Here is a 10,082-nt window from a genome sequence, read left to right as displayed (position 1 = left end):
TTCAGCAATGTGTAAGTGTCTGTATGTGATATACCAAACAGACTGTCCAGTTTAATTGTAAAAGATGTAGCTTTTTGCTTTACTTTTCTTTCTTGTCTTCTGGAATTTTCAATGTCTCATATTCTTTCACCAAACGGATTAGCACAGTCCTTCTTGTTATGCTTCGTTGGAATACGAGCAGGTAACCAAAAGTTTTCAACAATTTTGCTAACTAGATGATTTGCAATGAGTCTTGTTTCTTTTCTAGGATTGTTTTCTCTCTAAAAAAGATAGTTTTGCAATATAGCTTGCAAAGGTACTCGCCCCAAACCTATGTACGTGATTTTGATCAATTTTTTCATACAATATTCTATTCAATTTTTTAATTGGCAAAGATTTTTAGCTTGCCAATCACTTCATACACCAATTTTGATTTCAGTCTAAAAATTCTCGATCGGACGCAATTCGGGAATTTATGTCTCTCAGCACATATTCAATATTTTCGCCTTTTAGATAATCTTGTACTTTATTTAAATAGTGTGCAAAGGCTAGATTAGGCCAGAACACAATTTTGTTGTTTTTATAAACCTCGTTGTGGATTTTCTTTAATTTAACCTACCAATTGGAAATGTATGCACCCTTGTTGACTGCTTTGCCCAAAGGAGTAATGTAATGCTTTGAGACCCCTTTCGCTGACAAGGCTATCCAAACTAATAATTTTGGCTCATACTTGCTTTTTCTTTTGAGCTTGACCTCATTAGGAGTTGCGTCAGGATCAGAAGTATAATATCCTGCGTTACCAGAAAACTCTTCTTTGTTGCACACAGGAAAATACGACTTGTCGTCAACTATTACAAATTTTTTCCGGAAAGGTGCAACCAATTTTTTGGCACTTAGAACGCACAGCACCTTTTTGAGCCAATGTTCTTTTTGGTACTTAAGTTATTTTGCGATATCGAACTTTTGTCTTTTCGTTGGTAATTTTCGGTATATATTGCTGGGAAACATTGAATCTTTTGGCTAAGCTACGCTTTGAAACACCATCCTTCTCAACAATCAGTTCTTATAGTCTTTTTATCTGTTTTTTAGGTCTTTTTTCGCAGTCCGACCACTTCCAACTTTTTGCTCTGGTCCTATTATTCTGGTTCTGGTCCCTTTGTTCTCTATTAAATGCAAATCCAAAAAATCGTACACTTGTTTACGTAGTGCCCTTTGAAAATTCGATCTTTTAGACGTTTATTTCAGAGCCGACAACACCGTTTAGATGAGAGGGAGAAAAAACCGGGGAGGGGGCACAAAGTTGCCCATTTTCCCCAGTGTTGCCCGTCTAAATTAAACGTGCCCCCCCCCCCTCCACTTTTTTATAAAGGATATTTTTTTTTTTTAAATCTAGATATTGAGGACGTTTTTTTAAAAATTAACGATTGTGCACCTCCACTTTAAAACCCGTATCGTCGGCCCTGTAATTAGGTTCTGAAAAAAAAAGAGTAAAGCACATTGTAAATGAATAAACTTGAAACGTAATAGGTAGGATTATAAAATTATAAAACATTGTTAGACATATAAATTAAAGTTAAAAAGTTTGCCCGGATGTTTAATTGTAAGATGTTAGTTCCGTTTTTTGAATGAGGGAAACACATTTTAAACACCCTTATGTTTTTAATTCTTTTTTTTTTTATTTAACTTTAGCCCAAATCAAAGATACATTCTGTTCTATTTTAATAGTGTTTTGAAACTTTTGGAATTGATTATTTAGATAAATTAATAAAGTATAACTTTCGCAAAAAATATTATCCTCTATGTTAATTATAAAAGTTTTATAATTTACATAGAGGATAATATTTCCTGTAGACAAAAAGATACCTTCGGATTTCGTTATTTAAAGACAGATGCCGAGTGGAAAATAAAGAGTTGCTATAGAGTAAGATACTAAAATTTAATCATGATAAAATATAGTAAATAAAAAAAAGAATAACAAATAACAGTTGAAAATGATCAAATTCATCAGTAATCATGAAAATGTTAGTGCTTAACGCTGTTAGTGTAGAAAGTGAATGCGATGCATAAGAGTGTCAACCATGAATCAGAAATATTTGTTTTATAAGTGGATACCATGTGATCTGTGTAACTAGCAAGGTAAACAATCATTCACATAGTCATTGTAGAGTATGTGTTTATGCATACTGTAGTAGCATACTGTAATAGCATACTGTAGTAGCATACTGTAGTAACATACTGTAGTAGCATACTGTAGTAGCATATGTCATTAATATGAATAACTAGAACAAAATTATTTAAAAAATCATTTAAACTGGTATAGCGTAAACTTAACATGGATTCTAGTATTTGCATAAAATAAATATCAATAGTTATAATAGTTATAAACATATTTATAACATTATTTAAATAGAATGACAACATTATAGCAACAATATCTTGTCACATATATAATTAAACTTTGATCTTGACAATATACTGCATGCAATAAATGTGACTTATATTCGGATGATATCTCATATCCATCTTGTATATCTTCAAACAGTACCATTATAAATAATCCAGTTAAAATCCAGTAACTCCTAAAAAACTGGAAAAAATATTCATTTATCCCATACTGACTTTCATAAGTATTTAAAAACATCAAAAACCTGACTCTCTTTTCATTAAACCTACTGAAAAAAATGAAATAATATCAGTTGTTCTTTCTCAAAATGATGGCAAGACTTCTGGTCCAAACAGCTTTCCAACCTTTACTCTAAAGCTTTTTGCTAATGATATTTCTTCAGTATTTTCTAAACTATTTCATCTCTCATTCGCTTCTGGTATATTGCCTAATATTTTAAAACCTGCATCAGTTAATCCAATCCATAAAAAGGACTCAAAACTTGACTGCATTATTATCAAACATCAGTAAAACTCTTGAAAAATTAATGTATTCTCGTATCTACCACTTTCTTGATAATTCTAGGTGTCTCTACGACCGCCAGTTTGGTTTTCGTTTAAAACACTCTTCTTATCATGCACTTATTAGCATTACTGAAATGATTCGTGGTGCAATTGATAGTGGTTCTTTTGCTTGTGGCGTTTTTATTGATCTCCAAAAATCATTTGATACAGTTGACCACAAGATTTTAATTGAAAAATTGTGTCACTATGGTATACGGGGTATCGCTAATGATTGGTTTTAATCCTATATTAAAAATTGTACTCAGTTTGTCTCGATTAATGGGATTCAATCCACAAGTATAGTTATTAAGTATGGTGTTCCACAGGGTTCTGTTTTAGGCCCCTTATTATTTTTAATATATATTAACAATCTGCCTCACTTTATAAATAATTCGATTGTTCATCATTTTGCTGACGACACTAATCTTCTATGCAAAAATAAATCACTCGCGCAGCTTCGTAAAAAAGATAACTCAGATCTCCATTATTTGTGTCATTGATTAAATAGAAACCTTATTTTTCTAAATATCAATAAAACTGAATTTATTATTTTTCACCCTCCAAAAAAAAAGATTAATAATGATGATGTGAAAATTAGAATAAACTGTAAAAGACTTTTCCCACCTAAATATATAAAATACCTCAGAGTACTTCTTAACAAAAATGTATCATGTTACTATCAACAGTTCAATTAAATAAAAAACTCTCACGTGCCAATAGTACATTGTCATTAATACGACACAATGTTCCCCAACATATTCTAATATCAATTTACTATTCTTTGTTATCCTCACATCTAAGTTATTATTGCACTGTTTGGAGTCAAAAAGGTAGCTTTCTATTAAAGCGTATAAACAGTTTACAACGCACTTCCATAAGAATTATGACATTTTTTCTCTTACAATCTAATATCTGAAAATGGTTTTCTGAATTTAAAATTTTAAAATTTCAAGATCTTATAAAGTTTTATAATTGTCTCTTTTTGTTTGATTTTCTTAAAAATAAACTACCAAATTCATTTAACAATTTTTTTATTAAAACAAGTTACACACACAAATATTACACTCGAAATACTAAAAATTTTAACTTGTACACTTCCTTTTTCAATACTATCAAATACGGTATTTTATTTTCAACATTCTTCTTCTCAATCAAAACCAAATTAAGAAATTTTTATTTGAGTATATATCTAATGAATATCAATTTTATTTTTTATCATTATTGCTTTTTTTATATTACTGTATTTATAGAACTTTTATTACTTTTATTTTAACTCTACTACTATTATTACTATTATCATTAATTTATCTTTGTTTTAGAAGTCTTATTAATATTATTTATAATGATAGTGATAGTGATTCCATTGTAGTAATAGTTTTATGGTTATTGTCCTAACTTTTGTGGTATATATGTGTTATTTCCTCTAAGAATGTACCTGATAAACAATATATTTGCATAACAGAGGGTGAATGGAAAAAACGTTTTGCCAATCATAAGCAATCCTTTAAAAATAAAAAGTATTCAAAATTTTTTGAATACTTTTTATTTTTTCAGTAACACGTAAAAATGACATCTATTAAAAGATATGAGCATTTATATATATATATATATATATATATATATATATATATATATATATATATATATATATATATATATATATATATATATATATATATATATATATATATATATATATATATATATATATATATGTATGTATATATATATATATATATATATATATATATATATATATATATATATATATATATATATTTATATATATGTGTGTGTGTGTGTGTGTGTGTGTGTGTGTGTGTGTGTGTGTGTGTGTGTGTGTGTGTGTGTGTGTGTGTGTAAGTTAAAGTAAAATATAGAAAATTTTAAGTTATGATTAAATAATTTTTTAACAAAGTACTTAGGTTTTTGTTTTTCTTTCATAGTGTGTATTAAAGTATTAAAGTTAAGTAAAGCATCTTTAAAAACATATATAGTTTTAAATAATTGTAAGCACTTTAAAGATTTGTAGCCACTAAGGAAACTAGTTTACTAGCATTAGAAATTTTTACTATTAACTCTTAGTTTTATAGAATTTGCATTCAATGTGTTTTTTTAAAATCAATAATCAGCTATTCAGATTTGATATTTTTTGATTACTTATGCATACTATTTTATTGCTGAGCCATAATGACTAACAACACGTGTTCATTAGGTGATCATTTAAACTAAGAGTGCCACAAATTATCCAATGGCACTAAGTCAGATGTTTGTGATATAACTCATGAAAACAAATATTTCCTAAGCGTAAGTACAGGAGTTAGTGAACAAAATTTAAAGACAATTTGCACTCATCATGAAATGGAATATTTTCGATATTATGGCAATAATTTTCGTAGCTGTTGTAACCCTATGAATCTTCACACAAAGGTAATTAAAAAGAATTTAACCCCTATAACTCTTGTTCATTAAAGAATAAACAACTCCCTAATTCCTGGCCAACAGATATGTTGTCCCTGCTTAAGAAAACTGAAAGCAAAAAATGATGGAATCAGTATTGAAATAGAAAGTGATCCTGATTATATAGGTAATGGATATATAAAAAATTTTGTTTAAGATCTCAATATAAGTTTAACATTGTTTGGACATTCCCCTATAATTAGCAAAAAAAGAAGCTATGAACAACTACACAGTAGAGTCAAAGCTAAAGTTTGAAGTCTGTTAGAATTAGTAAACTCTGTTAATATCATTGAAGCCAGTGATGTAGAAACAAGTCTTAAAGCTGAATCATTAGACTACTTTGTTTGGAAGTTAAGGGAAGAAGTATGACAAAGAAGTTAAAATAACTGAAAAAATAAAATTGCTGGCACTTGTCTCAATACATTGGACACTTGAATTTACAATGCAAAAATTTAACACTGCACAGTATATGGTAAGAAAACTAAGCGATGAAAAAGACATACTTGGAGATCGAATATTGGAAAAAAACAAACCAAAAAAGTTGACACCTGGTGTTAGTAAAACAGTAAAAGAGTTTTATGAAAATTAAGAAAATTCTTGTTTACTTCCCGGCAAGAAAGACTATATTAGTGTTAATACTGATGTAGGAAAATCACATAAACAAAAAATTTTAATTCTATGCAACTTAAAGGAACTTTATGCTGCGTTCAAATTAAAATACCCAGAAATAAGGGTTGATTTCTCCACATTTTCCAGTTTAAGGTCTAGATGGTGTGTTTTGGCAGGGTCTTCTGGTACAAACAGTGCTAGCGTATGTCAGCATTATGAAAACCCAAAACTCAAGGTTTGTGCTCTTGATAGTTCCTTAGAGCTAAAAACCATGATGGGTTAACAAGTATGCAGTGTAAAATCAGAAGAATGCTTGCTCCACAAATGTGAGAACTGTGGCGGAGTTAACACTGTAAAGATGGAACTGGAAAGATATGCTACAAATAGTGACACTTACACTTTCAAACAATGGTTTTGTGTTGACCGCAGTGAATTAACAACAATCACAGAAGATGCACATGTGTTTATTGAAAATTTAAGTCTTGATATTTGAAAACTATGCATTCATGAATTTGTCAGGCATAGACAAGCTGCATACCTTAGAAATCTGAAGGAGTACCGCAAAACGAAATTCTGATAATAGGTGACTTTGTCAAAAATTATACATGTATTGTTCAAAATTCCATACAAGCAGCATACTTTTTAGCCATTCAAGTAACATTACATCAATTTGTTGCCTACTACAACACAACCAATGTCTTAACATCAAAATTTTACTGCATACTGTCAAACTCCATGGATCATAACCATGTTGCTGTTAACTCATTCTTTAAAGAACTTATACCAAAAGTGAAATCACTGGCTTCAGAATTGAAACACATTCATTATTCGGTGATGGATCAGCTGCACAATACAAAAATCGGTGAGTAATCTATACCTATAATAATAGGCTTATTAACAACCTTAGTAAAGCTGTACAGCAAACATTTCTACGATGTTAGATACAACTTAGTTAATCTTGCAAACCACAAACATGATTTTGGTGTAGAAGCCTCCTGGAGTTGTTTTGCTACAAGCCACGGCAAAAATGTATGCGATGGTATTGCAGGTACTGTGAAAGGAGTGTTGTCTAAGTTATTACTCCAGGGATACCTTCTTAGTAATGCTGAAAGAATTATGAACTGTTGTATTGATAAGATTAAAGGAATAGAGTAAGTACTTTACACTCACTAACTGTATTTTAAATTAATCAATGACATTGTTACAGTTCAACTTCAAACATGTCATAAATATTTATTCAAATACAAAAATAAAGTAATAATAAAATTGAAATAAAAAAATAAACAATAAAAAAAATAATTAAAAAATAGTAATGAATGAAAAAGTATGAAAAATAATTAGTAAAAATTATATAGTAATGAATAAATATGATTTTTAATTTTAGATTCATCTATGTTGATAAGTTAGATGTTTCACAATGCCAATCATTCTACAGACTCGATACCAAAAGATGACTGATTCAATAAGGAAAACCAGATTTTTCCATGACTTTCGAATAACAGATAACTGCTTATACTCTCAGTGAGCATATCAATGGAACGCTTGTTATTCCAGTCAAAGCAAGCTTATTTAATAAAAAAAGTAAATATACTTTTAATTACACATTTTGTAATTTATTCCTTTTTTGAAATTTCAGAAAAATCAAAGTATGTGAAAATATACAATCCACTTCTAAATCCAAAACATTGACTGACATCAGGTAAGGCAATATATATCCCGATAAAGTATGAGAAATAAATTATTAGTTAACTATTTACAATTGTCAATAATCATCATGACTTGAATTAGTTTAACTGATGATCATTTTTTTAATAAAACATTAAGTGCAATGTATTGAATTATGAATTTAATTAGATATGAATAGTCTATTTTTATCTGATAATCTAAGACATAGATAATTTTTTATTGAAGAAGATTAGTTTACTGTCTAATCTTTATTTTCATATATAAATTTACTTTTCAGCATGATTCCTGTAATGGGAACCTGTGACATCAGTTTAAGGAATTCTGGGGAAGCCGAAATTGCACCCTAAAAGCACAAACAATAGACAATTTTATATTTTTTGATTTGAAATAATGTATGCGTTGCATCACTTACGTTTGTATTAATTTGTATAATTAAATAAAAATGTTTTATTGTAATATCAGTTTATGTAAAATATTTTTAAAAATTAGTTATGATGGAGATTAGCGTGCTAAATTATAAGATTATGTCATAATATAAAATGGCTTGTCAATTTTACATTTTACTGAAAAAATGAAAAATTTTCTTTGCTAAATAATATGCTATATATGATTATTATTTGCTGTCATTATTAGATTGGTACAAAATATCAGAAAATTTTAATGACTATGTTAATTAAGCCCAATATTTGTCGATTTTCATCAATGGTAATTTTTAACCATGTATATATTTTTTCTGTTAAGCAATAAATGAAGATTTTTTAAATTTTAATTCTACTTTATGTAGAGATTATAGTTCTAAAAGTATATATAGTTCATTATACATCAGCAAAAAGTTTTAATGGCATAAAAGTAGTATTTTTTTCGATTTCATGAAAATTGTTCTACCTTTGTGTGCTAATTTTTTTTCTGAAATCAAATAAATAAGCTGCACCTTGTTTTTCATTTAGGCTAAGTTACATTTATCTAGTAAATAAAAAAATATGCATTTATTATATTACAGAAAAAAGTTATAAACGTATTAAAATGCCAAAAATACAGTTTTTTAAAAAATAGGCTTCCATCGCAAATTTTCAAATGCCTATAATTTAGTAATGGAAATACATTGAAATTTTCATATTTTTCATATTTTATTATAATTAACATAATTTCAAAAGAAGAGCAAAATCTGTGACTTAGTGCCACTAACCTTTTGTAAAATTTTACTGGAATGACCCTGTACTTTAATACATGGTTTTCCATATTCCCGAAAGATCTAGCACAGAAATATTTTGAGTAAACAAACATTAAACATGGTACATTTTATGAAGATGTCATGTTATTTTTTAAATAAAAGATCTTTTATTAAACTGAAATAGTTATTTTGAAATTAAAATTTTTTGAAACTTAACTTTTCTTTGCTTTAATTTTAATAAGTAAGTTATTGGTGCAATGGCAAACCATTGTCGTAAAAAGTTGCTCAAATCGAAGTTATAGACTTATGAAATGGAAATATGAAAAATGCACAGAACATAAATGTATAAAAGAGGAAATTGGATGTAAATATGCATCACTTTTTTAGCTATTTCCTTTTCCAACTATAAAAAAAAGTATCCTCAACCTGAAACTTGGACCAAACTTGTTAACCGCCTAAAAAGCACTCCTGGAACAACAAATTTTTTAACTAAGTTTTTTTCAATCATTTTAAATACAAAGAGCCTACATTAAAAAAATCCTCTTCCCACTGAAAAACTTGGATACGATTCTAGACATAAAGTTTCTCTTGTGTGCCTCTAAATAGAAATAGTACAATAAATACTGATTCCACGCATCCTTTACTTAAAAAGTATAAACTAAACACAAACTCCACTACATACTATAATATCATATTTTGTTGATCAAAATCGAGACACTTTTTCTGTTAAAAAGCCATGTTCTAGTTCCTCATCACTAAGTGTCAACTTCAGTCCGTTCAAAGTTCAAAAACTGACTTTATGATTGAACCAGTACCAGTAGTAGTAGAGGTAGTGCCCTATTTATATACTACTGATGAAAATGAAAATTATATTATTCCACTTTCTAATCTTAATCAGTTCTCTCAAGCTCAATGCTCAATTTTTCTTCTAAATAACCTGAAAAAAACTATTGACAAATTACAAAAATTAAATCATTATCTTCTTTTTCAAAACAGAAAATAAAAATTCATTAAATCTTGGATAAAAGGCATATCACAATATTTTGAACCATCTGTTTACTTTCCAGATGAAGAAAGAATTTGTTTGAACCACCCTGATCATTTTAAAGATAATCCAAGTCTGTTAGGAATATTTGACTACTCTGAAACTTTTATAGAAACACCAAAAGATTTAAACTGTAAAGTACAACATGGTCTGAATACAAACACCAAAAAACAATGAAATTCCTTG

At 28.4% G+C, this 10,082-nt stretch overlaps 1 long non-coding RNA gene across 1 annotated transcript; it reads left to right on the top strand.

The window, feature by feature from the left end:
* The first annotated feature begins 1,852 nt into the window (after positions 1-1,852).
* LOC136085147 (uncharacterized) lies at positions 1,853-8,174 on the top strand. The gene is made up of 3 exons (XR_010641120.1): positions 1,853-1,900; positions 7,379-7,693; positions 7,958-8,174. It is a non-coding gene; the product is annotated as an uncharacterized LOC136085147 (long non-coding RNA).
* The last annotated feature ends 1,908 nt before the right edge of the window (positions 8,175-10,082 follow it).

The sequence above is a fragment of the Hydra vulgaris genome, chromosome 09 (genome assembly GCF_038396675.1).
Source record: "Hydra vulgaris chromosome 09, alternate assembly HydraT2T_AEP".
Classification (NCBI taxonomy): Eukaryota; Metazoa; Cnidaria; class Hydrozoa; order Anthoathecata; family Hydridae; genus Hydra; species Hydra vulgaris.
This window is presented reverse-complemented; position numbering and strand designations above follow the sequence as displayed.